At 37.5% G+C, this 26,992-nt stretch overlaps 1 long non-coding RNA gene across 1 annotated transcript; it reads left to right on the plus strand.

The window, feature by feature from the left end:
- Positions 1-573: 573 nt before the first annotated feature.
- On the plus strand, positions 574-26,217 carry LOC139077060 (uncharacterized). Its single transcript, XR_011529247.1, has 5 exons — positions 574-901; positions 14,980-16,694; positions 20,429-21,016; positions 22,267-22,406; positions 24,042-26,217. It is a non-coding gene; the product is annotated as an uncharacterized lncRNA (long non-coding RNA).
- Positions 26,218-26,992: the final 775 nt, after the last annotated feature.

Here is a 26,992-nt window from a genome sequence, read left to right on the forward strand (position 1 = left end):
TTTATAACATTTAAATGTTGCTCCATCTGAACAGCAAGGCTAGTGAAGATGAAAAAGAAGGCTGTGCTGATTTTATTATCTAGAGTGGGCAATTTGAATTTTTGTACCATACTTCTGATATCTTTCATTGGTTTGTTTTCAGTATTTTTATTTGTTCACATGAAAATATTTATTTGAATTTTACTGTCTAAGATAAAACTCTGCAGTAAATGTAAAAATTGTTTGCCTGATTGTTATATTCCATTCAGCACTAAAGAATTGTAGTGAAATTACAAAGCGCACCAACCCAGGAATTAGTAAACACACAGGTTCTAGTCCTACACCTGCTGTTTGCTAATTGTTGGCCCTTTGACCAGTCTTTCTTCTCCCCAACTTAGAGTCCCTGCTAGAAATGAGCAAGATCCAGACAGGACAATGGCTCTTTAAATCCATACTGTTTTATTGTACCTTAAAAAGCATCAATTAGTAGAAAACTGGCTTCTTGCCCAGCTTTATTGTTGGAGTGCAACCTCCCAGGGAAATTGACCTTGTCTTGCCACGTCTGATAACAGGAACCCATTTGTTTCAAACTCAGGACAAAATCAGCCACTCAGTCCTGGCATTATTGGTTTTTTGTCTGTTCTCATGAAGGACTTGCTTTCTGCCTCTGGTTTCTGGCATTCACATTGCATTAAGTTGCCAACTTCACTTTTAATAATATCTCCATTGCATGCTGAACTTGCCCAGGATTCTGGAAGCTCCTGAGAGACTGGAGGACATCTGGGTCTCACATGTTAGTCTGCTCTCACCCAAGACAACTGTGTGCCGCTTCTGCCCGCTGACCAAGCAGCGTCCTTTTGGAAAATTACTTTATGCTCTTCATTTCTCCAAACTTTCCTTGGATTTGTGTATCTATTCAAAGGTAAAACTGGGGACTGGATTAGATAATTTTCAAGCTTCCTTTGGTTCTGACAGAGTATGATTTTATAAAACTATATTTGAATCAGTGGCTCTAATCTTTTTTAAACATTCATAGACTTTTTCCCTAATGCAATTATGATTTCATTTTCTCTTTAAGGAACCTAGTTCATCTTGGGCATTCTTCTCTTAAAGAACCAAAAATGATGATTTTTAATCACAGGTCTTGCGTTCTAAATTGCACTGTCTTTATTTGTAATTTTACCCGATCCATGTAACTAAATTAAATCTGCAGGAATTCATCGAGTGAAAAAGCTCATTGCTGGCATCCTCGGGTATAAAACATAACTGAAAGGCACTGTTTAACTTTAAGGAGGTTATAATATGTTTAATACTCCAAAATTATATTATTCTCATTCTTTTATTTTATATATTGTTTCCAATTTTTTCTTCTATTTTATTCTATAGCGGTCCACCTATTCGTTTATCATTTTGCTGAAGATTTGCCTCACTCTATCTCTCTTTTTATAATAATCCAGTTAAGTATAAACTTCCTGTAGCTCAAAAGGAAGAGACATAATTACTTTGAAATGACCTAACTGACCTAATTCCAGGTGTCTTGTTCTTCTGTATCAAATTCCTCTGACACTGCTCATATTTGTTTTGTGACTTATGTTAGGACCCTAGCAAATGAGAAGCTAAAGAAATAGAAGAGGAAGAAGAAAAGGAGGAGGAGGAGGAGAAACACCAGGAGATATTGTCAAATTCTAGAGTAGGAGAAAAGAAACATCACTTCATCTCCTTAAAATTTTTATTTTGTTCCTAAACTAAAGCCATCACAGAGTGTTACAAAAAGCATCTTTCTTTTACAGAATGACCTTGAGTATGTCACAAGGTTTTTCTTCCTCTTTTTCACAGTAAAAGAACTTCAAAGCTCCTTAAATTTCATAAGAAATTTAATTATATTTTGTCATCAATAATTTATGGTTCCAAATTACACTAAATTGGCAGCTGCTGATGTGAGGTGCGAATGAAATCAGGCCAATTCTAACCAAATCAGGCATAAAATTATATTTTAATAAACCTCGATTCCACTTCCTGTTACCCTTTTCTCTTTATCACACATGCCTGAGCTGCATATAATTTGTGTACACAGATGCTGAGTTTCATTGCTTTGGCAGTTTAGAAACCTGACTGTTGAAAAGAAGATGTTAGTGTAGACAGGCAGACACCACTGAAAGTGAACACACACACACGATGGTGATGGGAAGCTGCTGGTTAAGAAACAGCTAAGGAGCCAAAGCAGAAGAGACCATGTAACGTGTACGTATTCAGCTTCTCTGTGCTCCTTTGTGGGGTTAAAAATTCAGCCAGCCTGCTAGCTTTTGCACTAATTACTTATATAACAGGAGGAACTAAGGAGACGCAATGGGGAATGTAGCCTTTAGGCGAAAGAAAGGTGGTAAAATAAAGTCAGCATATCTCCTTTTATAGAAAATGGGAATCTAAAACTTACTATCAGAGAACTGTAACACCATCTCTTAAAAATGTACCTGCCGGCTGGAAATCGTGAATAGCAAGCTAATGGTGGTGAAAAAACCCAAATCTCTTACCATTTCCTCAAAAAAAAACAAGTAAACAAAACTACATAAATTCATGCTTTTAGCATAACTAGAAGATAATGACCAAATTTCAATCACCTGTAAATAGAATAATAAACCCGACTCAGCAAAGTTCTCTCTTATCCTCTGCCCAAGCCTTTGACGGCAGAGAAGAGCGGTCCAGGGACACGGCAGAGACAGAGGACGGGGAAGGAGCTGCAGGATTAAGAGGAGGTGACCTCTTCAGGGCGAGCAGGTGCAGAGGGTCAAAAGGAGGGCACTCATTCATCCAAAAAAAGATAAACTTGGCAACAAGAAAAAACAAGAAGTATCATGAAGAATATCTAAAACTTAAAAGGGCCAGCACCCCGCCACACCACTGCTCCTGCCTCAAAAAGGCCATATTTTTGGACTAAAAATAATCCATTGATATTTCTTAATCTACTCAATTATTTCAAATGAAAATGCCGTTGTAAGAAAATGTGCAGAAAGTGCAAGGAAAATTTTCAAGAAATCCACTAGAATCATTACTAGGATAACTACTACTTCAAGCAAAGTCGTTAGAAAGCAAAATTCAAAAAAAAAAATTTGAACTCTGCAAATTTGGGGCAATTGTTTATTTTCAAAGTATGAAGAAATAAATGCACCACGCCTTCCATCGGCCCCAGGGCATCTTCCTCGGTAGCTTTGAACCTCCCGCCTCATCTCAGCTCAAAACGGGCCCCATGCAACTGTTCCTGCCCCTCTGGGGGTTCCTGCCCCTGCTCCCGCTGCTGCCCAGGCAAAGACGGCAAAGCCACCTGCTGCAAGAAGCGCCCCTGCGAACGCTGCCCGGGGGCGCCCCACATGCCCAGAGCTGCGTCTGCGGGGCCTCGGCCCGCCCGCCGCTGCACTGATGTCAGGAGCCTGCGCCCGATGGAAACAGGGCAACGTGCACACACACATGCAAACACGCGCAGACCTGCTTTTCTCATATACTGCTCACCCGTGTGCAACATGCCCGGGTCTATGAAATATGTGAATTCTAATAAAAGTTGTTGATAAAAAAAGAAATAAATGCAAGTTTTTCTGAGAAGGAACGAAGGAGCTGTGCTTTGCTACCGTGGCGTGCGCATGCGGAACGTTTGGTAAACCGTCCGAGCCATAAGCCACAGCAACGCAAAGGAACAAGCAATTTTCACTCATAGAAAACTCCATAAAAGGTAAGCAGAAAGTAGGAAAGAAAGCAATTCAACTTGCAGAGTAAAACTAAGCCAATTAGATAGACTTCACCAAGCATTTGAGGGATGTTAGCAAAAAATAGAAACAGAAATAGGGATAAACCATAAAAAGAAAAATGAGAGCAGACTGAACTCAGAAAATGGAAGAAAAAGACAAACGAATGTCTGAAGTGATAAATAAATTCTAAGTTTTCTATCACAAGACCTGAGAGAAAACTTAGTAACGGCAATGAAAGGAAAACAGTAAAACAACCCAAAAAATGATGTAAAGAAATAAAGAAAAAATGGTCAGAGAGCATGCTTGAAACGGAACACAGGAAAAAAGATCCAGCATATGTTTAACTGGATTCTCTGAAGAAGGCAACCAAATTGAAAGAACAGAACTAATATTGAAAACCAGGACCCAAATTTTTCCTAGAAATCAAAGAAACCCGGATCTACATATGGAATGGGCCAAGGAAGCACAGAGAGAACTGACCTGCCGAAATCTGTTTTTAGACATTTCATAGCAATTCTATTAAACTTCCTAGTTAAAGAAAATTTCCTCAGGGACTCCTGGCCAGAATAGCAAATAACTAAAAAGGATGAGAGAATTAGAGTGACATCAGACTTCACCAGTGATGGGGCGTTTTATGAGGCTTGTTCACAGAAAGACTGCATCACTGATTAAAATCTGGCTTAGCTGTCTTCCAAGTGTCGAAGCAAAAAGCAACGTCTTCACTCAGGTGATCAAGGAATGCTCTCCCCGAGTCCTTCTCAAGCAGCCTAGTGGAGGCAGCGCTCCATCCAACCAGGAAATGACTGGTGAGACTCCAGCAAGAACATGCACGGTAATTGAAGACCACAACAAGGAGGGGAAAGAGTAAAGAAAATTGTGTTGTATGCTGTACAATACGTCATATTTTGTGTGTTATATGTTATGATGAAGCAGAAGTAATATAGTTGAAATAGGAGAAGAGAGTAAAGAGAAATACTGAATAAGCTTATGAATTGCCAAATAGGTAAAAGGTTGTAGTTAAATATTATTTTAAATTGACAAATGGGATTGTAAAAGGTTAAATTAGGAAACAGAAACAAAGTGTATTTTAAAAGGTACAGATACAAAGGTAATTACTAGAACAAAAAATTAAGCCATCCTAAATTCAAAAAGAAATTTCAATAAATAAAAGAGCAAAAAAGTCACATCGATAAATGCAGAAGGTATAGCATAATACACTTAATAATTATACTATAAAAATATTATGACAAAGCCGATATTGAACAAAACATGTATTGTGCATAGTAATAAATCTAAATGGACCTAATTTGCCTATAAAAGAGAGAAAAAAGATAAATTTAGCTAACAAATCAAAACCTAACTGTAAGACACATAACTATAAGAATTGAATCAAAAAGACTAAATAGAAAAGTATGGAGAAATGTATTCTGAGAATTGGAAACAACAGGAAATACAGGGTTGTTACAACAGTAATAAAAAAATTAGAAGGGCTGCCCCTTGGCGTAGCAGTTAAGTTCACATGCTCCACTTAGGCGGCCCGGGGTTTGCCGGTTCAGGTCCTGGGTGCAGACCTACGCACTGCTTGTCGAGCCATGTTGTGGCAGACATCCGGCATATAAAGTGGAGGAAGATGGGCATGGATGTTAGCTCAGGGTCAGTCTTCCTCAGCAAAAACAGGAGGATTGGTGGCAGATGTTAGCTCAGGGCTGGTCATTCTCAAAAAAAGAAAAAAATTAGAATTTAAGTAAAAAGACACTAAAAGTGAGAAAAAACAATTTTAATGCTAAAATACAAAATTTGCTAAAGAAATATAGCATTTATGAATTTCAATGCACCAAATATTACAGCAATCACCTTATAAAGCAAAAAATCATGAGACAAGGAGATATAGATAGAAACACTATGAATAGCAGAAATTAATAGCATTCATAATATAGGACAGATACGGTAGGGGGAAATAATTAAAGATATATAATAACTGAAGGACATAATTGATAAAATAGATAATACAGATATATATAGATATATATATATATATATATATATATATAAAATTATACCATGAAAATAGAACACACCTTCTCCTGGAGTTTCCTGAAATTTTACCTATTAAGTCATAAAAGGGACAGCACCATGTTCCTTAGGCACAAATGACCCAGACAAAACTGCCGGATCACAGTGAAGGACAGCTGGAACTTATCAACATAAAGGCCACTTTGTCCTGAATTGTTAAAACTTTTCATCAGACAGTTCTTGGACTAACCTGGAACTACACGCTGAAAACTGAGACATTCTTAGAAACAGACAAAACATATAGGGTTCATTTAAAGCAGCAAACAGGGGCACAGAGTCATAGTTCTAAATGCTTTTATTAATAAAAATGAACATAAAATAAATGAACTAGATTTCTAGTTAAAAAAAACTAGAAAAGTAAACCAATAGTAAGTAAGGTGAGGGATTTATAAAGGTGAAAACAGGAATAAATGACATGGAAAAATAAAATAATTATGCTTTTTGTGTGAAAAATTTACTAAGTGGCAATAATTGATTTTAAAAAAGCAAGGAAAAAAATTTAAAAAAGCAAGGAAAAACACAAATTTACAAAATAGGAACAACAGTGTGAAAATAGTTGTTTAAACAGGAGAAAAAGGGAAAAATTATGAGTGTTCTCATAACTTTCTGCAAATAAATGCATTTCTGGGGAAATAGGATTTACCAAAGCCATCCTCTTTAAAGATAAAAAGCTCAAATTTGCGGATGTCTGCAGAAAACAACAACAACAGTAGAAGTAGAAGAGAAAGTAAAGGAACCCCACTGGCATCAGTCAGGCCAAATTAGTTTCAAAGGGAAAAATCTACAAAACCTTCCTAAACCAAATAGTTGCAATGTTCCGTAAACTGCTCCAGAGTATTGAACATAAAGGAACACTTCCTAATTTTTATGAAGCATTACCTTGATAACTAAGCCTAATAAAAACAGTGCTGGAAAGAGAAAAGAATATTAATCATGAAATATCAATGCAAATTATTAAATTAAATGTAAGCTAATAAATCTAAAATACTATTATTAAAATGATGTACCATGACCAATTAGAATTTATTCAAGGAATGTAAGATTTGTTTAATATTAGGAAATCATGAGTATAATCCTCTGTATTCATAGATAGAAAACTTTTGACAAAATTTAAGTCGTATTCCTGCAAAAGAAGCTTCAAGAAAATAGAAATATATGTGTATCATGATAAGACATATCTTCTAAATCTATTTTAATAGAATCTATTCTAAATCTATCCTAACCCTCACAGCCGTCATCTTACATGATGTGCAGATAGTAATGCCCTTTCAGTAAGATGGGAACAAGGCCAGGATGCTGCTATTGCCTGTAAGAATCAACACCTTCTGCAGGATTTGCCAATACAATGAGAGAAAGAATATCGATTAGAATAATGAGAATTGTAAAACAGGAAATAAATGGCCTCTATTTGCATGAGAAAAGTCCATATAGCCTATGAATTCGTGTTAAATCCTAAAAACTCAATATCAAAAGCTGACTAAAATAATAAAATAATTTTAAAAGGTAGCATGTTATAAAACTAATATATGGACATCAATAGCTTTTATATACACAATCAATAACTAGTTAAAGGATGTAATATAAAAAAACTTATTACATCAGCCAAAAAGAAAATAAATTTCTTAGAATTAACATAGTAAAAATAAATAAGACAACTTATATGCAAATATACCTAAAAACTACTGAAAATCCACAGTGAGATTTGAGCAAATGGAAAGATAGCCTTGGTTCTTGGATAAGAAGAAAAAGTTCATAGAAATGTTAATCCTCCTTGATTTAACATAAAAATCCAATAAAATAATGATAAAAATACAAAGTTTTTAAACTTAGACAAGTTAATATTAAACTTCATGACACAAAATAAGCATGCAAGAAAGCCAGAAAAAAAAAGTGTGAAAAAATAAGCTACCAAAGGATTTCCCATACAGAAAGCTCTGTATTTTACACTGAGACTTGAAAATATTGAGATTGAGGGAATGGACTAGAGAGATCCAGAAAGAGATTCAAGTATATACCAAAATTTGGGAAATGACAAAGATGTCACCTGAAATCATGGGGGCAAACTGGTTAGCTATTTGGAAAATATAAAATTAGATTCATACCTCACCTCCTGCCAAGAGTAAATTTCAAGTAATCAGAGACACACAAACAATGAGTGATAAAGAGAGAGGGAGAGAGATAAGAGAGGCATTCAACTTCCAGAAGAAAGCAGGAATGGATTCATTTATCACTGAATATAGGGAAATGTTTCTAAAAGTGACTCAAAATAAAGATGTGATAAAAGAAATAATTGATAAAAATGAGTACATAAAGATAATTTTAAAAGCTATTCCATGAGAAAACAACATAATCAAAAATCAAAAGATAGCTGACCTACTGGAGAAAATATTTGCAATAAATACCACAGATGAAGGGCTAGTATCGCTGACATATAAAGAACTCCTAAATTTTTTAGGAAAAAATGGTCTACAAGACCATAGGAAAGATGGGGAAAAGGCAAGAACAGACACGACAAATAAAGAGGTAAAAATGGTTCTTCAGCATATGACGAGATGTACCAACTCATCATAATTGGAGAAATGACATAAGCCCTACACTGAAACATTTTATGTATATATGTGAAAACCTATTCTGTTGACAAGGCTTGAGAAAACAGACATTCTCATCTATTGCTGATGGGAATGCAAATTTACACAACCCTCTTGGAGAGGAATTTGTGAATATGTAAAAAAAACTATGTATGTATTTACATTTTGACTATCATTCCAATTTTAGGAATTTATCCTGAAAACGTGCCTTCAATAATATGAAAATAGATATTGTCAATAATATGAAAATAGAAAATCATCACAGTATTATTTGTAATTGCAAAATGTTACAAACAACCTAAGCACCCGTACACGAATAGTGGTTGAGTAAACTCTGGTATGTCCATATATTGTAGAAGTATTCACCTATAAAAGACATGTTTGAACTGATCTGTTTGAATGTATAGTATATTAGATATTTTTAGAAGTAAAATAAAATACACATATATTTGCTCACTTGTGTAAAACAAACACAGGACAGATACACCAGACAGTACTAAGGTTAGTTATTAACGGGGATGGGTTAGAATGGATGGATAGTTGACATAGCTCAGAATGTATGGAGAAAGGGCACATTTATGAGTATGACTTCTTGCTTAGTTTTGACTTTTAGAACATAGTTTTTCACATGATCAAAACTTAGATAAAATCCAGAAGGATCACAAAAAAAATGGTATTAAAAAAAGAAACAAGTCAGCCTAGCTAATTTCAAATGACTGAAATAACCACACTGAAGGAACGAAAAAAGAAAAAAACCTAATCCTACTAACTCCTGAACACATTATTTTGTCTATATACCCTCAGGCTAAAGGCAAAAAAGCTGTAGATAACTATTGAACTCCAGATTTTCTGGTTTTGACACTAATATCACTTAGGAATTCTGAAGTTACTTAATGTGTCTTCAAAGAAAGAGTTGTGGATACTGCCTTACTGACAAGAACTGTTCACAGAACCTTGGAGTATAAGGTGGGTGATTTCAATTTACCCTTTGAGGATTCTCTTGGCCTTTGGACATCAATCTCTTCTCAGGCAGTGAAAGCTGTTGTCACGTTTATCCACATGGGACAGCACTGCCTAGTGAAATGCCCACAGGGAGCAGATCAACCTCCCCGGGAGCAAAAGTACATACAAGCTTGGAAGCAAATGATCAGGTTATTTTCACTCATCCAGTGATAACACTTGTTGTACCCTGATGTCTGTTTCCAGATTCAGAAGAATGACTAAATTTGCAAATTGCATTTCATAGCATTTTACATTTCAAAACACGTATGGTAGCTTAATCTATGCAAGAACAAATAAGTCAAATTAGGTAATATCAATTTTAGTAATATGCATCAGAGTCCGAACTTCAGTACAATCAACAGGCAAATGTATTTTGCAAGTTAAAGTGCTGGTGTTAGTTTTTTTGGATGATGATCTCTCACAAGGAGTAATTGAATAAATTAAGCTTAATGCATCTGAAACACTATGCTAATTATATTCATTTAAATAAATGTCTTTATGATGAGACTTTCATAAAAATATTTATAAGATTAAAATAATCGCCAAAATGCTGTGACTGTCGATGAACCCGGAGTCCACCTTATGCAGTGTTTATGTTCAAAGACATGTAAAACTAAGGCTTGGAACACTTCACCGGACAGAAGGCTCAGTAGATGAGTTAAAATACGGGAGCAGGGCAGCGCTGGGGGTTGAGGGCATAGAGGTGGAATCATTGTAATGCCACATACACGTTCAGGTAGTCATAAAGCCATATCTTGACACAAACCATACAATTTTCTGGTACAAAATTTGCAGATATTACTTATACTCCAATCTCTTTGCTTAAAAATGGGTCTTTGTAAAGGTATACTTACGCGCTAAACTGTTTCCCCAAATAAATGGCAAATACCCCAGTCATACTTAGAATGTATTTGCTGCAGGTCATGAATTTTTAGGGTGTCTCTTCATTGGGATTCTTATGAAGAGTTCAGATATTAATGCAGTCATAGCTCTTAATTTATAACAAATATTCCAGTCTGGGCCAAGATTTATTTGCTGTTGCTTTCCATCTTTGTTCCAGGAGATTTCGATAAGTCAGGAGATTTCTTCTACAGCTGGCATTGCACTTCAGTCGTGTCAGCAATATTCCTGTCCCTCACTACAGGGGGCCTCGCATTTAAAAAGCATCACTCTGGTTTCTTGGGCAGCCACTTTTCCTCCCCAAAACCTACATTTCATTATATCTGGTGGGACCAACCACATTTCCTCTTTTAAAGAGTGTCTACACAATAGACCACTCTTTCCACGGTATTTATCCACTTGTACCATAAAGCAAGTTTATCCCATATATAGAGTAAATTCACTCCAACGCTCCAGGATTCTGATAGTTTCCATTTCCTGGAGAAACTTATAAGAGGAAGTTAAAAGAAAAAATACAGTCCCTGCCACTACATCGGGTCTACCTTCTAAACTCCCCGTTCTAGATTCCCGTCCCCTTTGAAGAGCATGGAATTGACTTAGGTGGTGCAGTAAACAGACCCTCATCTCTGAGTGGTCTGCTTCTCTGCTGGCCCTGGGTCACCATGCTTTTCAGAGGCTCAGGTTGCCGCACTTGTTAGACTGAAGGAGGAGAACACCAGGAGAGGTCCTAGGAGATGGTCCAAAAGCCAGGTTTCCTCCCCATTCATAACAGGACCTTCCCTCTTTCTACGAGTAGCGTCCTTTGCCCCTACCAGATAGATTTCCTTTCCTTTCCTGCCGGTCTCTTGGCACATGGATCTCTTTCTATTTCCCCTGGTGAAAGTGTTATCCCTCTGTCAATACGATTTCTAGACCCACGTAACCTAAAGTTGTGGGAACAGGAGGCACAAGGTCCCCAAGGTCATTAGGAGTGAGAGTAAGTAGAGCCATTCCTGTCTCAACTTCTTTTTTTTTTTAAAGATTTTATTTTTTCCTTTTTCTCCCCAAAGCCCCCGGTACATAGTTGTATATTCTTCGTTGTGGGTCCTCCTAGTTGTGGCATGTGGGATGCTGCCTCAGCGTGGTTTGATGAGCAGTGCCATGTCCACACCCAGGATTCGAACCAATGAAACACTGGGCTGCCTGCAGTGGAGCGGGCAAACTTAACCACTCGACTACGGGGCCAGCCCCTCCTGCCTCAACTTTTGTACTCAGACTCACCTGTTTGGTTCAAGGAGGAAAAGGTGATCATAGAAACTTTATTGGTTTTCAATATTAGTATCTTTTAGTTTTGAAATAGCAAGAAGAAAAATGGTTGTAATAGTCATTATGGGCCAGGGACTGTTCCTAATCTTTTTACCTATAAGATCCTCTTTGACACTCAAAAATACCTCTGAGTATGCCTACCTCCATTTCTTGGTGAAGTAACCTGGCTAAATTCCCATGCGTAATAGTCAAAGGTGATATTTGAACAGTCTAGCTCCTGAGATCAAGAACCAAACCACTATATTGTACTATTTCTTAACATACAGTTTTTTACACTATTGTATTAACCAAGAATGTCTGCTCTATTGTGGTTATATTGGCATTATATAAACCTCAAATATACCCTTAATGGAATTGGTAATATTTTAAATAGTTAAAGCTTGTATTTTGGAATATCAGTTGGCAATATTCCCATTTTTATGAATATTTACAACACTAGATATACTTTATAAAAATAATTAATTTACTATTGTTTGGTTAGGATAGAGAAGTCATTTTTATGTGTCCTCCCCAGATTTTGAAAATCCATCAAATACATGAACAGAAAAACTAAATTAGGCATTATTTAGAGACTTGGTTCACAAACTGTAATGTACAAGAGATAATATGGTGGAACTAATTTAAAAGAAAAGCCTAATCCCTATTCTATGTAAATTTAATTCATGAAGTTTACAGTGCTCAAATCTCAATGTTCTTAGAACCAACTGTGAGCATTGTGAAGACGCCTGTGCGGGACCAGAGGCTCTGAGTCCGCTGCTCTGGGAGCAGGCGGGGCAGGCAGTGCTTTTAAGTGGTTCCCAGGTGATCGACGTGCAGCCGGCGTGGAGAACCCCTGGGGTGTGACATCCAGACCTCCGAAGTTTTAACATATCTCATGTGGTTAGATTGTAAATGTTTCATTGAAGCAATGAATGAAATATTGAGTTAAACTGAATATGGAAAGGTGCAGTGTAGGTAATTTGAATGCTTTTGCATAGGAGCAGAAGCTGTATGATCCTATGCTAGTTCAGGCTTTTTTTAAAACTTAAAAAATATTTTTTTTAAAGATTGGCACCTGAGCTAGCATCCATTGCTAATCTTTTTTTTTCTTCTTCTTCTCCCCAAAGCTCCTCAGTACATAGTTGTATATTCTGGTTGTGAGTGCCTCTGGTTGTGCTATGTGGGATGCCACCTCAGCATGGCCTGACGAGCAGTGCCATGTCCGTGCCCAGGATCCCAACCAGGGAAACCCCGGGCCACCAAAGTGGAGCACACAAACTTAACCACTCGGCCATGGGGTGGCCCCCTAGTTGAGCCTTTAAGTTACTAACCACCACCTGGGTAGCTCTCCTTTCAGATGGAAATAGTAAACTCAATACTGCCGAGGGAAATATGATTAACACAAAGCAATCATAGGATGCTAAATACATTGGTGAGGTGAAAATAGTTAAACGATATGAATAAACTATGCAAATGAATGCAACAATTGCATATACCAATTAAGTCAATATACCTGAAATTGGTGAGAATTATGACACAATAATTATAAGAAGCATTCTCCTAAGAGTATATATTTGTGTTAACTATTATTAGTTGCCTGTTCCAATTTGGGAAATTAACAAGAGGCTTCAATTTTTGGTAACCTTACAATTGCCCATATCTGCTGACCTGTTTATATAGCTCTATCCAAGACTCTTACTTCTTGGGTTGACCAGAGGCTCTGAAAATCAAAGGTCCATAGGCAGTTGGAATTGGTTCGGAGAAAGTTAGAAACACTGCCTAGGTGAAGTGCGGGAACCATCTGTGTTGTTCCATTTACAGCTCAGAAGACAGAGGTTCAGACTGAATACAAAGGATCTGGAAACAGAGCAAGAACTGAGCTGGATTCTGTGAGATCAACACTAGCTGAGTTCATCTCAAACTTTACATTCAAAGTTATCTTTTGTTGAGTCTTTTAATTTTCTTCTCTAAAGAAATTTCTACCCAAGGCCAATTTTTCTTTTCTTTCGTTTTTTTTGTGAGGAAGATTGGCCCTGAGCTAACATCTATTGCCAATCTTTTCTTTTTGCTGAGGAAGATTGTTGCTGAGTTAACATCTGTGCCCATCTCCCTCTATTTGTATGTGGGATGCCACCACAGCATGGCTTGATGAGCAGTACTAGGTCCACACCCAGGATCTGAACTGGAGAGCCCCAGGCCTCTGAAGCGGAGCATGCAAACTTAACCACTATGCCACTGGGCCGGCCCCCCAAAATTTTGACATTTTCTTCTTCACACCATCTCTCTCAGGCAAAGAAAACCTTTTCTATAACATAAATAGAAAGTCTTAAAACAGTAATTTTTAAAGTTCAAAATCGAAATAAGTTTAAGTAATGTTTAATCTTTGTGAATTTGTTTTCTAATTTGCAAAACAAAATACCTACCTCATATAATTATTTTGAGATTTCAATTAGGCAATATATTTTAAGTGCCTAGGAGAGTGTCTGAAATGTATGCATTTATTATGTATTCAATACATAGGAGCTATTATTAATTTTCTTATTATTGATATTAATTATTCACCATATAGCTATTTGGTTGGTGAAAAAGGATTTAAGCATTAATATATCAAAATTTTCTATCTGTATGTTAGAGGCTTTGCCAGCTACCCAAGTTACTGGTAAGTTTAGAATTTTAAATGTTTCAGATGCCTTTAAAATTAACTTTATATTTGTAATTCAGATACTACTATAAATTGTTGCTCAATTTGGCTCAACTCTTGCTCACTAATCTGAAACAAAACAACTTTAGAAAAAGTAACTTTAAAAGAGGTGGCATCTTAATATTCCTTAAGATTTAGGCTAGTTTTAAAGTATTAAAAGTAGTTTTCACTTTTTTAAAAAGTAATTATTTCTAGAAAGTTCCTGTAGATTCAGATTATAAGACTGCACTATAATTACGGCTCAGATGGTACTGTTATTCTTAGCTTGTATTTTCATTTGTATGTAACTTCATGACAAGTACCTTTTCAGGCTAGAATTTCTCACACTTTTCAAGCAAAAAATAGAATTTTCTTCTGTAGATTGAATAAGCAAGAATTCACCAACTGCTAGGATAAAAAGAGTGTTTTAAAAATGCTGTAAAAAAGTTTTCTTTATTTGTTTTTTCCTGACGTTTAACAATTCTTTTCAACTTATATTGGTTTTACATTTTTACTTTTATGCATACTTTAAACTTTTCGTAATCCACTATGAAAGTTATATGCTGAATTAAAAAATACTTTAGGAGGGAATTCAGTGATTTTTTAAACAAAAAATAGAGAGGCTCTTATATGATATCAGTATCTTTAAAGAAGAATATGTAAAGCAAACGATTTATAGAATTTCTTTTGCAAACCATTCTGAAATTCTATCCTCCGTTGAATTTTATGGTTGTAGATGTCATCTGGACGATTGTTCTCTGGAGAATCAGTTTCTTTGTGGCAAGACTGCACAAGGAGTTGATGATGGTTGTAGAGTCAGCAAAAGCCCAGAACTATGGCATTTGGATAAAAGCAGAAGTTTTGGCAAGCAGACTATGAACACAGAATTGAGAGATGGAAAGTTGCGCCTCAGGACGTCCAGTCACTCTATGAACACCAGGAACCCAGACTTGATTGGCAGCCACCAGGCACCCAGTATTCCTGACTGCCAAGCACCAGTTCTGCGTGTGGAGTGTGGGGAACACCATGCTGAATAGTGAGGCTGGGTCTGCTGATGTGCTTTCTGCCTTTGTCAGCATTGCTGTAGCATCTGTGAACAGACCTTCTAGATTCTGTCTTGCAAAAACTGCCCTATATTTAGCAGTTGCTATTTGTAGATTCTTCTGGTATTTATTGTTCTACACGTTTGTCTGCAGTGAAGCATTTGCTCAGAATTCAGACCATCTTTGATTTCTTATAAGCTTTATCAGTCAGTCTAAACGCTGCCTCCCCTGTTTTACATAGCCATGTGGCCAGAAGGAAACGGTGATGACTTGATCCTGACCATCTCATCAAGTTCTGATCACCTTGTCAGATCTTCATTACCTAGTACTGGTCCACCTCACAATATAATTATAACAATGACTTTTTACTTACTGTGTTTGACACGTCTCTATCTGGGATTTGTAATCAGACAGTCCTTTGTCCACAGCGTGCAGTGGGCAGAATGACCTCCATCTCTATTCCCAGAGATGTCCACATGCTAATTCCCAGAACCTTGAATATGTAACTTTACATGATGAGGAATATGGGAGGCAGCAGATGGAATTAATTCTGCTAATCAGCTGACTTTGAGATGGAGATATTATCCTGAATTATCTGGGTAATCACTTAGTTGGTCCAATGGATTCTCAAGAGGGAGGTGAGCGAGTCAATGTCAGAGTGACGCAGCATGAGACTCAACAGGCCACTGCTGGTTCTGAGGGTGGAAGGAGAGCCAGAGAGCTTCTAGAAGCTGGGCAAGGCAAGGGCATGGGTTCTCCCCCTACAAATTGCAGAGGAAACATCTGCTGAAGCCTTGATTTTAGACCAGTGAGATGCATTTTGGACTGCTGACTTGGGGAACTGTCAGAAAATAATTATTTGTTATATTCAATCACAAAGTTTATGAAAATTTGTTACAGCAGCAATAGAAAACTAGTACAACTCATCTCTGCCATGTCTATCAATGTGCATAATGGGAGCAAGGGCAAAGATTGTAGGAGAACATACAACTTCCTTAAAATGATAATTTGATAGATTATCAAAGACTTGATAAGAATTGCATATAGACTGAGAAGGAATTGATGGCCGATTTTTGGAAAGGAGGCAAGGTACAAATTGAGTCTGAACTGAAAGAATAAAATAATAAATACAACATTTGAGATCATGAATGGGTGAAAGTAGAAGAAAAAATGCATTCCTGCAATTGAGCATTTTCTGCTGGTACCTTACATCTTATGTTGTTTACCCACCTGATCCCTAAAGAACAACACTTTCCCAAAGCACCACATATTCTAAGAGAGGACGCCATTACTGAAGTCAAGAGAGCATGTGTTCAGCTAGCTCATATTAATTATTGAATTGATTGATGCTTTAGCAACACAGCTTCACTGCTCGAGTGTATCTGGGTACCACAACTCTGATCATCAGGTAAGAGTATCTCTCCCCTGAAACTGAGCTTAAATTTACTTCCTCAGATCACTTCAAACTTTCCCTTTAATACGTCATTTCTGTTTTGAGGTAGCAAATTTGATGCGGAAGGTAGAACCGAGGTGTTATGGGCTGAATTGTGTCCATCCCAAAATTCATATGTTGAAGTCCTAACCCTCAGTTACCTCAGAAAGTGACTGTATTTGGAGACGGGGTCTTTCAAGAGGTAATTAAGTCAAAATGAGGTCATCGCGTAGGCCCTAATCCCGTGTGACCAGTGTTCTTATAAGAAGAGGAAATTTGGACAGACACATGCAGGGTGAAAACTATGTGAAGACACAGGGAGAAGACAGCCGTCCACAAGACAAGGTGCATGGCCTGAAACAGATGCTTCCCTCAGGGCCTGAGAACAAGCCAGTCCTCTGACCCATTCACCTCAGCGTCCAGCCCTCAAAACTGTGAGGAGAAACGTCTGTGGTCCTTTAAAATGACAATCTAATACACCAGCAAACTAATACAACAGCTCAAATGGATTTCATTCAAATATCAGTGGCTGACTTTTTACTTCCTTTGTAGCATCTTTTTAGTGTTTATTGTTCAGAGTAACTAGAAACAGATAGTCACATTAATGGACTTTGTTAGAACTGGTATCTGGCTGAACAGGCAGACCGCAGGGCTGCAGTCACCAAGAAGTTACAAGGGTGCCAGATCAGTGACAGAAACACAAACAAAAGCAAAACCGAGGCTGAGGAGCAGCACCCATGTGTTTCTATGAAATCACCCAGAAAGGGGACTGCTGTGGGCCTCAGGGAAGCTGTGTCTTCCAGAACCTTCTGGACAAACTTTATGGAGGAGGAAAGCAGTAGCTTGGAAATATAAAAGAAGGCGGGTGTGGACCGCCGGCCTGAAAGAGGAAGCCTAAGTCTGGAACCAATGGGAAAGCGAGAGTTAGCCTAGGAAAAAAGAAAGTGGCGGCTCAGCAGCCCCTCATGAGGGAAATTTCTGTTAAGTATTTGATTTTTTAAATAGTTTTATTCTTGATAGCTCTAATAGGCAGCCACTGCACAACTGTGCAACCAAAAGGTGCTCTACTCAGCGCACGTGGTAGCACTTTGGCTTCTGTACGTTCAGAACAGGCACAACCAAGTGCCGACTGACCTGTTTTAGCTCACTTCTGCTCCTGACGGTTGTCCACAGTGCACTCTCCAGTGTTTCTTTTTTAAAGGTATGCCTTTTTTGGTGAGGAAGACTGGTCCTGAGCTAACGTCTGTTGCCAATCTTCCTTTTTTTTCCTTTTTCTCCCCAAAGCCCCAGTACCTAGTTGGGTATCCTAGTTGTAAGTCATTCTAGCTCTTCCATTTGGGATGCCACCACAGCATGGCCGGGTGAGCGATGTGTGGGTCCATGCCCAGGATCCGAACTGGAGAACCCCAGGCCACTGAAGCAGAGCACATGAACTTAACCACTAAGCCGTGGGTCCAGCCCCCACTTACTGTTGTTAACATCACAGCACATTCATTTTCCATGATGCTATTAGAGGTCGTGTTCGCTGAAATCAATACTCATTTTTAGGATGCTCTTGGCCTCCTCTCCCCACTAAGAGTTACTTTGTAAGGTAAGGTCAAAGATCCTCATGCTGGGAGAATATTTAAGTATAACTTGTTCCTTCAAAAAATAGGATATGTAATAATATTATTAACAAATTAACATAATAATTTATAGAAGTCAAACTGAAGCAAAGGAAATAAAAATAAAAAGCAAAATCCTTTCTTCATTTACTAAATTTAATTCTATTCCCACACGTTAATTAGTTTAAGAAATTTCTAACCACATACAATCTTCTATATTTTATACAGTCCTTTTTGCTTTTAGACAAATCATAGGATGCAACTGTTCTGAAATTTTTATTTATGAAGATGTCTTGTGCATCTTTTCACTTTAATACTCACAGACCAACTTTATCTTTTAATGACTGTTGACTTTTAGTTTATTGATCTAGCAGATTTTTTTAGACACCTTTTGGTAGGCTATTTCCAGTTATTTTCTGTCACTAAATGTCATGTAGTGCATATCTTTTTACCGACATCTTCATTCAGTTTTCAAGTCTGTTTGTAGAGTAAATTTGGAGAAAAATGTTAGTCTGTTGCTTAAACTATATCCAGACTCTATTCCTTCTGAACACCTGCACTGCTTCCAGCTCTCCCAGCACCACCCTCTGGCCTAGAGCATGGCATAGCCCCTGATGGCCCTCGGATTCCACCCTTGCTCCCCTGCAATCCAGCCTCAATCCAATGGTCAAGACATCACCCTCTGCTCGAAATCTTGGGAAGTCGGACCACTCTGCTCAGGAGGATTCATCAACAGAGGATTCACCCCTCCACTTCCTCCACAGCAACTTTCTTGCTGTTTCTCCATCAGGTCAGGCCACAGGGCCTTTGTTTTAGCTCTTTCTTCTGCAAAGATTCTGTTTCTGTGAAATTATGCAAGGTCACTTCCTGCCCTCTCTAAGTCTATTTTCAAATGCCAAGGTCTTAGTCCTACTCTAACTGACCACATGAAAAATTTCTGGCTCTTCAATCTACACTCCTGCTCCTCATTCCTCAATTGTTTTGTATTTTTAAAAAAATGTTTACACAGTGCTTGTCACCTTCTAGCCATATACAATCTTGTGTCACTTAACAATAGGGATATGTTGTAAGAAATGCATCCTTGGGTGATTTCATCATTGTGCAAACATCCTAAAGTGTACTTACACAAACCTACCGTTTGTGGTACAGCCTACTGCACACCCAGGCTCGATGGTACAAATCTTACGGGACCACTGTCGTATATGTGGTCTGTCATTGACCATAACACCATTATGTGGGATGACTGCGCTTTATAATTTACTTGTTTGTTATATCTTCATGTCTCTCCTCCTACTGGACTGTAAGATCTGTTACAACAGGAACTGTTATCTGTTGTGTTTACTGATGGATCCCAAGCGCCAAAAACAGCCTAGCGATTTAAGCACTTAATAAATATACAGTGAATAATTAATGGGTCAAGTTTATGTTCATTTTAAATGATCATGTTGCACATTTGTTCCCTAAAAAGGCTCTAAAGGTACAGTTCTTTCCACATACTCAGAAAGTTGTATATTATTAAATATGTTAATCTCTCTCTAGGAGAAAATTGAGAGAGAGAGAGGCGGACCACACTCAGTATGGAGGTCAGCAGCGATGTCCTGTAGTGCCCACATTACACATGAGCTTGCCACCAGGCAAACTGCCTTCCTATGAAATATCAGAAAATCAGTGCACTGGAGACGGAGCGTACTAAGCAGCTCGAGCCGCCGTAATAAAGCACCACAGACCGGATGGCTCAGACTGCAGACAGTGATTTTCTTAAAATTCTGCAGGTGGGAAGTCCAAAATCAAGGTGTGGTTGGCCTAGGTCTCTTCTGAGGCCCCTCTCCTTGGCTTGTGGATGGCCGTCTTCTCGCTGTGTCACTATATGGTCTTCTGTCTGTAAATGTCTGTGTCCACATTTCCTCTTCTTACGAGAACAGTCATATTGGATTAGAGCCCACCCTAATGACCTCAGTTTAACCAAATTACCTCTTCAAAGGCCCTAATTCAAAATACAGCCACATTCTGAGCTGCTGGGTGTTCCTACCTCAACATCTGAATTTGGGGGGAAGCACATTCAGCCCATAGCACTGACCCATGAAATTATTCGTCTTCCTCCTCCAGGGTGGCCGTGAGGGTCTTCCTCTCAAGAGTGACACAGCCTTTGTAGCAGGCAGAGGTCTAAGGTGACCAACAATGACCCACAGCGCGTACAAGCCCCTCTCTTGTGTGTGGACTTGTGACTTGCTTCTCGACAGCGGAACATGGCAAAGATGATGGGATCGCAGCCCCTGGATTAGTTTACACTGTGGCGAAGGTGATGGGAGAGACACTTCCACAGTTGTGTTATGCTGTATGACACTAAGACTCTCTCTTTCACAGACTGGAGCAAGAGATTTTCCCATCAGCCCGAAGAAGAGAAGCCCATGAATTCTGCAGCTTCAGGGAAAAACCTCATTCAGCAACCTAAGGGATCGCGGAAGCAGGTCTTTCCCTGGTTGAATGTCCATATGAGAACCCCACCCAGCTGGAACCTTGACTTCTGCCTTGGGAACGAGGAGCAGAGAACCCAGACTGTGCACGCTGTGCCTGGACTTCTAACTTACAGAAGCTGTGAGATGATAAATGGGTGTGGTTTTAAAACACTAGTTTTGTGGTCATTTGTTATGCAGGAAAGAAAACAAATACACTCTTTGTGAGAAGTTAAGAGAGGTGAGTGAAGACTTGATTGGCCCTAGAGCTTATGTGTCTGCTGGCTGCCTCTTAGTGGATCATCAAACCTTTTTTATTTTGCCTTATTATTATCTCTCAAATTAGTGTTATCTCATCCTGCCCCAGAGCATACGTGATATCGCAATTTTTGGCACCCTGAGTGATTTTCTAATTGATCTCACTACTTAATGATTCCCTTTGTCAACCTTTCTCACCCAAACCGCCCCCTGGGATCATTTCCTGTGGTTACAGTTTGAGGGCTGTGGCTGCTCTATGGAAGAATTTACATATTCTTTTCTCCAAAATTCCATCCTAACACCATTTTACACCTTGCTTTCTTGTTACCCTAAAGAAAGAGGAAAAAAAGAAAGGAAAAATGTTAAAAAAAAAAAAAAAAAAAAAAGAACTCCAAGCTTGGAGAACTTTGAAGATAGTTTTGCCTTCTTAAAAATCCCTGCAAAAATTTTTGCTTGAAATTCCAATGTTTAAGATATTATTGACAAGTGTTTTCTCTTTCTGGAATTTTCTTTTAAAATAAGTTACTTTGTGGAAGGATGTTAATTGTTAATGGGCTAGTGAAAATTATGGGTCGGGTTGGAGTTAGAACTGGGGTGAAGTTGGGATATGAAATTACAAGCAAATCTGCCCAAGGAGAGGGATGTGAGTGGGAAAGTGGGAAAGAGAGAGCAGAGGAAGAGTCTGAGACCACTGAATAAAAGCCTTCACATCCTTTACCATATTTCAGAGTTTTTATTAAAGAGAATCACCAGCGTCAGTTTTATATGTTCTATTAATTTGGCGACTGGGACCTTTCTTCCTTGCTCTTCAGAGGGTTCTGTACCCCCAAATCATGCCACGTTCTTAGAGCTCTCCATGATTGTGGGAACACCAAGTTAAAAAGCTGGGTAAGAGTCTCAAAGGAATTGTTTTAAAATGCTTCTTTATTTAAACGAGTTGTGGGTGGAAGGTGAAGGTGAGATTTCAGTCTCCGTGCTGCCTGTCAAACACGGGCTGTGCTGCTAACCTAGAGGAGCTGGGGATGCTGACTTGCTCTTTGCAAAATTTTTGAGCAAAATGGTAAGATGGTATAGGGAGTGTTGACTGATGCCTTATCCATAATAAAACTGAACCCAATCCCTGCGGAGTTGTGTTATCTTAGTACGTGTGTGTCCTCCATTGATGCTTCCAAGCTGCCCGGGGATTTCAGGCTTATAAACTTATCATTATTTCAATATTCTTCTGGATTTCAGATGCTGGAGATCCTGTGGAATGCTGTTTTTATTCTATCTATCTATATCAAAATAAACCCATCTTGTTTACTGACTGATAATATGAAACTTTGTACTTATATCTTCAATACACAATGTCTAAGAATTTGATCGGTATGCTGGTAAGTGATTCCTTCATTGATTACTCATTTTTAATTTTCCATGGCACTCATTCATTCCTCAGGACTATCAGGTACTAGGTCAAATATAGTTTTTACCGGCTTTCAAAATTCAAGAGTCTGCATTTAATTTCCATAATGAATACACAAACAAATATTATGTACCTATGTGTCTTTGGGCAACAACGTTAATTCAACTTACTTTAATTTGGATGATATAAGGTTGCAAAAATATCTGCAGCTACATAAACAATGTATGTTAAATTTGTAACATATAGAAAGAATTTCAATATGATGACTTTGACTTTGGAAATAAAGCAAGTAGAAAATAAACTTTGTACCCCTAAACAAACATGTCCTTATTTTCAAACATTTTAATGTTATTGCCTGTTTTTTAAAACGTTTGTTAATAGAAAATAATACATTTTTTAAATGTTCCATTATGAGCCATAAAGGATCAGAAGAATAGTGAAAAGATACTTAGGCTCTAAGTAGATATAAAAATATTTATTTCCATTGTAAGTGACCAAAACATTATTAAAATACCACATATTCAGTTAGAAATGTGCTTTGTTCTGATCACATTAAGCTCTTATTTAATTTTATTTGTGCAATTTATTTTGTATTCAATCTTCTATTGTATCATACTGACTAACAAAACTTTATGGAAATACCATGAAGTAAATGGAGATATATCTTTACATTACATTTATTTACAATTATGCTTTCAAAACTAATCATTCTGTTACCAATTATTCTGTAATGTACTATCTATGAAAAATGTCTGGGAGTATATAAAGTCATCAAGTTCAAAAGTGCATCATGATTCACCAAGGAGGAACTTATGTGTGAATAAATTTTGTGATATTATGACACAGGACCTGGTATAAGGGCATTAATGCCCATAGACTTTAGGATCCCAGACCTCGTCTTTACATGTTGGTGAGAACATTTCTGTACATGTTGTCAGGAGGTTATCTGCCTTGGGGTAAGATAATCCTTGCTGTCTGCTTTCCTCTCAAGTTCTAGACAAAAGTGACTGGATATTAGACCAAAGCTACCCTAATTCAGTTAAATAAGCTAAATCAAAATTGTAACATAGATATAACAGTGCATCATGTGGAGAAGGAAAGAAGATAACATTAAAATTTCAAAATAAAAAGATTTTAAAAGTTTTCCTATATTTGACTTTTGAGGTCTTTTGGCGAAACGTTCAATCACTTATGCTTCTAAATGGATTTTTTAAATTTTACAACTTGTTCAGTTGCTATAAAACCCATTTCCTGCAGATTCCAAAGGCTTGTCACCATTTTAAGGAGCATTCCTGCAACTTGCCTCTCCAGTTAGCTTTCATTATGGGAATGTCTAAATTCAAGGGCAGAAACTTGTTTCATTCTCTGAGGTTTCACAGACAACATCTTCATTAAAACTCTTAGATTTGTGATTATTCCTGGTAACAGAAAAATGTAAAACCCTATTTCAAATGTTCTCTCTTCTGATCACAACATTAATTAGAGGCTCAGACCTTGGTTTGTAAGGCAGTTGTAGCATCTGTTTCTGCCCTGAAGTGGAGTTCATCTGCATGTGTCTGATTTCTTCACCCTATAATCATCATGTCTTGACTTCCATGTCCAACAGGCGTGACCAAGAAGCAGGAAGCAAACTGCCACCTCAGCAGGCTCTCATCACACTGCACCCTCTTCCTTCACTTTCCAGGCCCAGCGTCACCAGGAGCTAAAGCAAATATATTTGGAGATTTGTTTTGTTTTGTTTTGTTTTTTGAATTTTAATTAGTTTGTTTATGGGTTATATCTACAGCATGTGCAATGCAGGTATTTTCCATTCTACTAAACTCTTTTTAAAATGAGAAAATGTTAATTAAGTATTGTCATTCATTAAAATTTACAGGTCATGAAGGAGATAGTGCCAAAAATCTTATTTGTCTAATGTTACAAGTTTATCAGGAATTGTGCCTCTATTGATTTGATTCATATGTAAATTGCCTTAAAGTAGAATTAACCTGTCACTCCTGTAATTATTAATTATGCAATTATTTTATAGGTAAGAGGTAAGAAAGAAAAAGAATGTTAGGTATATTAATGCCAGACATCATTTATAATATTATTTACTATACAAGTAATTATGGTTTTGATTTCCATTTATTTTACTGTAATACCATATTAGCAAAATATATAATTAAATTTATTAATCATTTATTACATAAAGGAGAAATGCATGGAACAGCTAAATTAAGGAAACCACACATCATGGCAGTGTTAATTTTGTAATATGATGATAACTTCTGATGTCAAGAGCATGGTCTCTTCCTTCCCATGCAGCTCATTTATAGCTTTGTTCATGACTCCTTATCTACTTTAGGTACTCTCTTATTTGTTTAAAGAAAAAAAGGATTCAAAGATTTCAAATAATCCATGTGAAGTCACACTGCCTCCCCTTTAAAGTACTCACTGTCTTTATAGATGCAATGAATTGTAATTAGAGAGGTTTTTTTTTAAAAAAGATTTTATTTTTCCTTTTTCTCCCAAAGCCTCACAGTACATAGCTGTGTACTTTTAGTTGTGGGTCCTTCTAGTTGTGCTATATGGGACGCCGTCTCAGCATGGCTTGATAAGCGGTGCCATGTCTGCACCCAGGATCCGAACTGGTGAAACCCTGGGCCACCGAAGCACAGAGCATGAACTTCACCACTCGGCCGCAGGGCCAGCCCCAGTTGGAGATATTTTTGATGACCTCTAGCAGTCATACCCTGAACTACCACATTAGTCGTGGCATGTATAACAGATATTTATTATTTTATTGGATATCATAGAACATCCATGCACTAGTCCACAAAGCGCCCCCCTGATGAAGGTGAAAGAGTGTGGGGTGCTCACGCAGACTTGGTTGCATCTGGGGATCTCTCAGTTACTAGCTGGATGTTACTTAATCTGAGCCTCAGCTTTCACCAATGGAATAAGAGCTTTGAAAAATTTTTCTGAAAATTAGATAAAATATGAAAAGCATAGGGACTTTTTTATAGTTAGAGAATAATAACATGTAGCTTCTCAATATATTAGGATAAAAGAGACCTCAAGGGTGCAACAGTTAAAATTTAGCTGGGACTATATTAGGATATAAAACTCGGAATTCAACTCTCTCTATATAACAATTATACTCAGCTTGTTTTTGTAATAAAATGTATGCATATAATATGTAAATAAACACAAACATAACAAAGGAAGTAAATTTTAATTAACTCTGAAGTTGAAGGTGTATTGTCTAAATTAGTTTGCACTAACAGATTCTGAATATATTTGAGGTGTAGATATTCTCCTTAAAATTAAACACGTTTTATTTCTAGATACATTTATCATGTGAAGATGCTGCCTAATTTGTTTTAATATAATTCTCCCAGATTATAATTCCATTACCTGTATGCTAATTTGGAAATGAATAAGGTCTTACATCAAAAACTCATCTTTAAAGATTTGTTGATAAATTGGTATGCGACGGATACAGAGGACAGATTGGTGCTTACCAGAAGGGAAGAGTGCAGGGGAGGACAAAGGAATAAAGGGCACAGTGTGCAGTGACACATGGCAATTGGACTTTGGGTGGTGAACACAATGGAGTCTTCACAGAACTTGAAATATAATGATGCACACCTGAAATTTATATAATGTGATAAACCAATGTTACCTCAGTAAAAAAGAAAAAAATTAACATGTGAAATTATACTTCAAATGATTTAGATTACTCAATTCTATACTTGTTTGCAACAGTAATACAATAAATATGATCTTAAACTCTCAAAGCGATGCAGTGAATAGTTGTGGCACAACCAAGCTTTACTTAAACTTTAACTTCCTGAGGTCTATTAATTGTGGGTATATTATACAGTCCGTAGACATCATTGGACAGGTAATTACCGTGTTGATTAATTTTCCTGGTCTGCCTCTGTGGTCGGTGCAACCAGCAGAGAAGTGTAGACTGTGACTAAAAGGAAATACTCTCCCCCATTTAGTCTATGGAGAAAATATAACGTATCGCAGGATAATATTGCTTATTCCCAGAGGAGCAAACACTTTCTTTTCCAGGGTGCTATTACTTAATTTTACTTTTTGATTACTCACCTTGAAAGAGGGCCCCCTGCACCAACTGTGGCTCAGGGCATCTTCCTGGAGATACACTTGGCCTCCTCAGAAGGACAGAAACCGTGCTGCTCCCCAAGACCAACTCTCCTGAACCCTCACTGACTAATTTAAGGCCGAAGCACAGGGAAACGCACCACTTCTGCTTTCAATTTTCAGATACTTATAATTGGAGACTCCATGCTTAAGAAGGTCATGCAAGTTTAAATATCACATGGTTCAAAGAGGTGTTAGTGCAGCTAAATCACAGAGGACTAAAACGCTTATTGGAGCTCCTGTTTGATTTTATTCTGCAAGCCAATGACTTAATTAGCACCAGCTGCAAGAAAAGCATTACATACTTCATTCAGTAAATAATTTAGTGACCCCAACAGTTTATATTTACTTATCAAACTAATCACCTTGATATTTAGAATTCAAACTATATTGCTCCACATT

This window comes from Equus przewalskii, chromosome 18, assembly GCF_037783145.1.
Source record: "Equus przewalskii isolate Varuska chromosome 18, EquPr2, whole genome shotgun sequence".
Taxonomy (NCBI): Eukaryota; Metazoa; Chordata; class Mammalia; order Perissodactyla; family Equidae; genus Equus; species Equus przewalskii.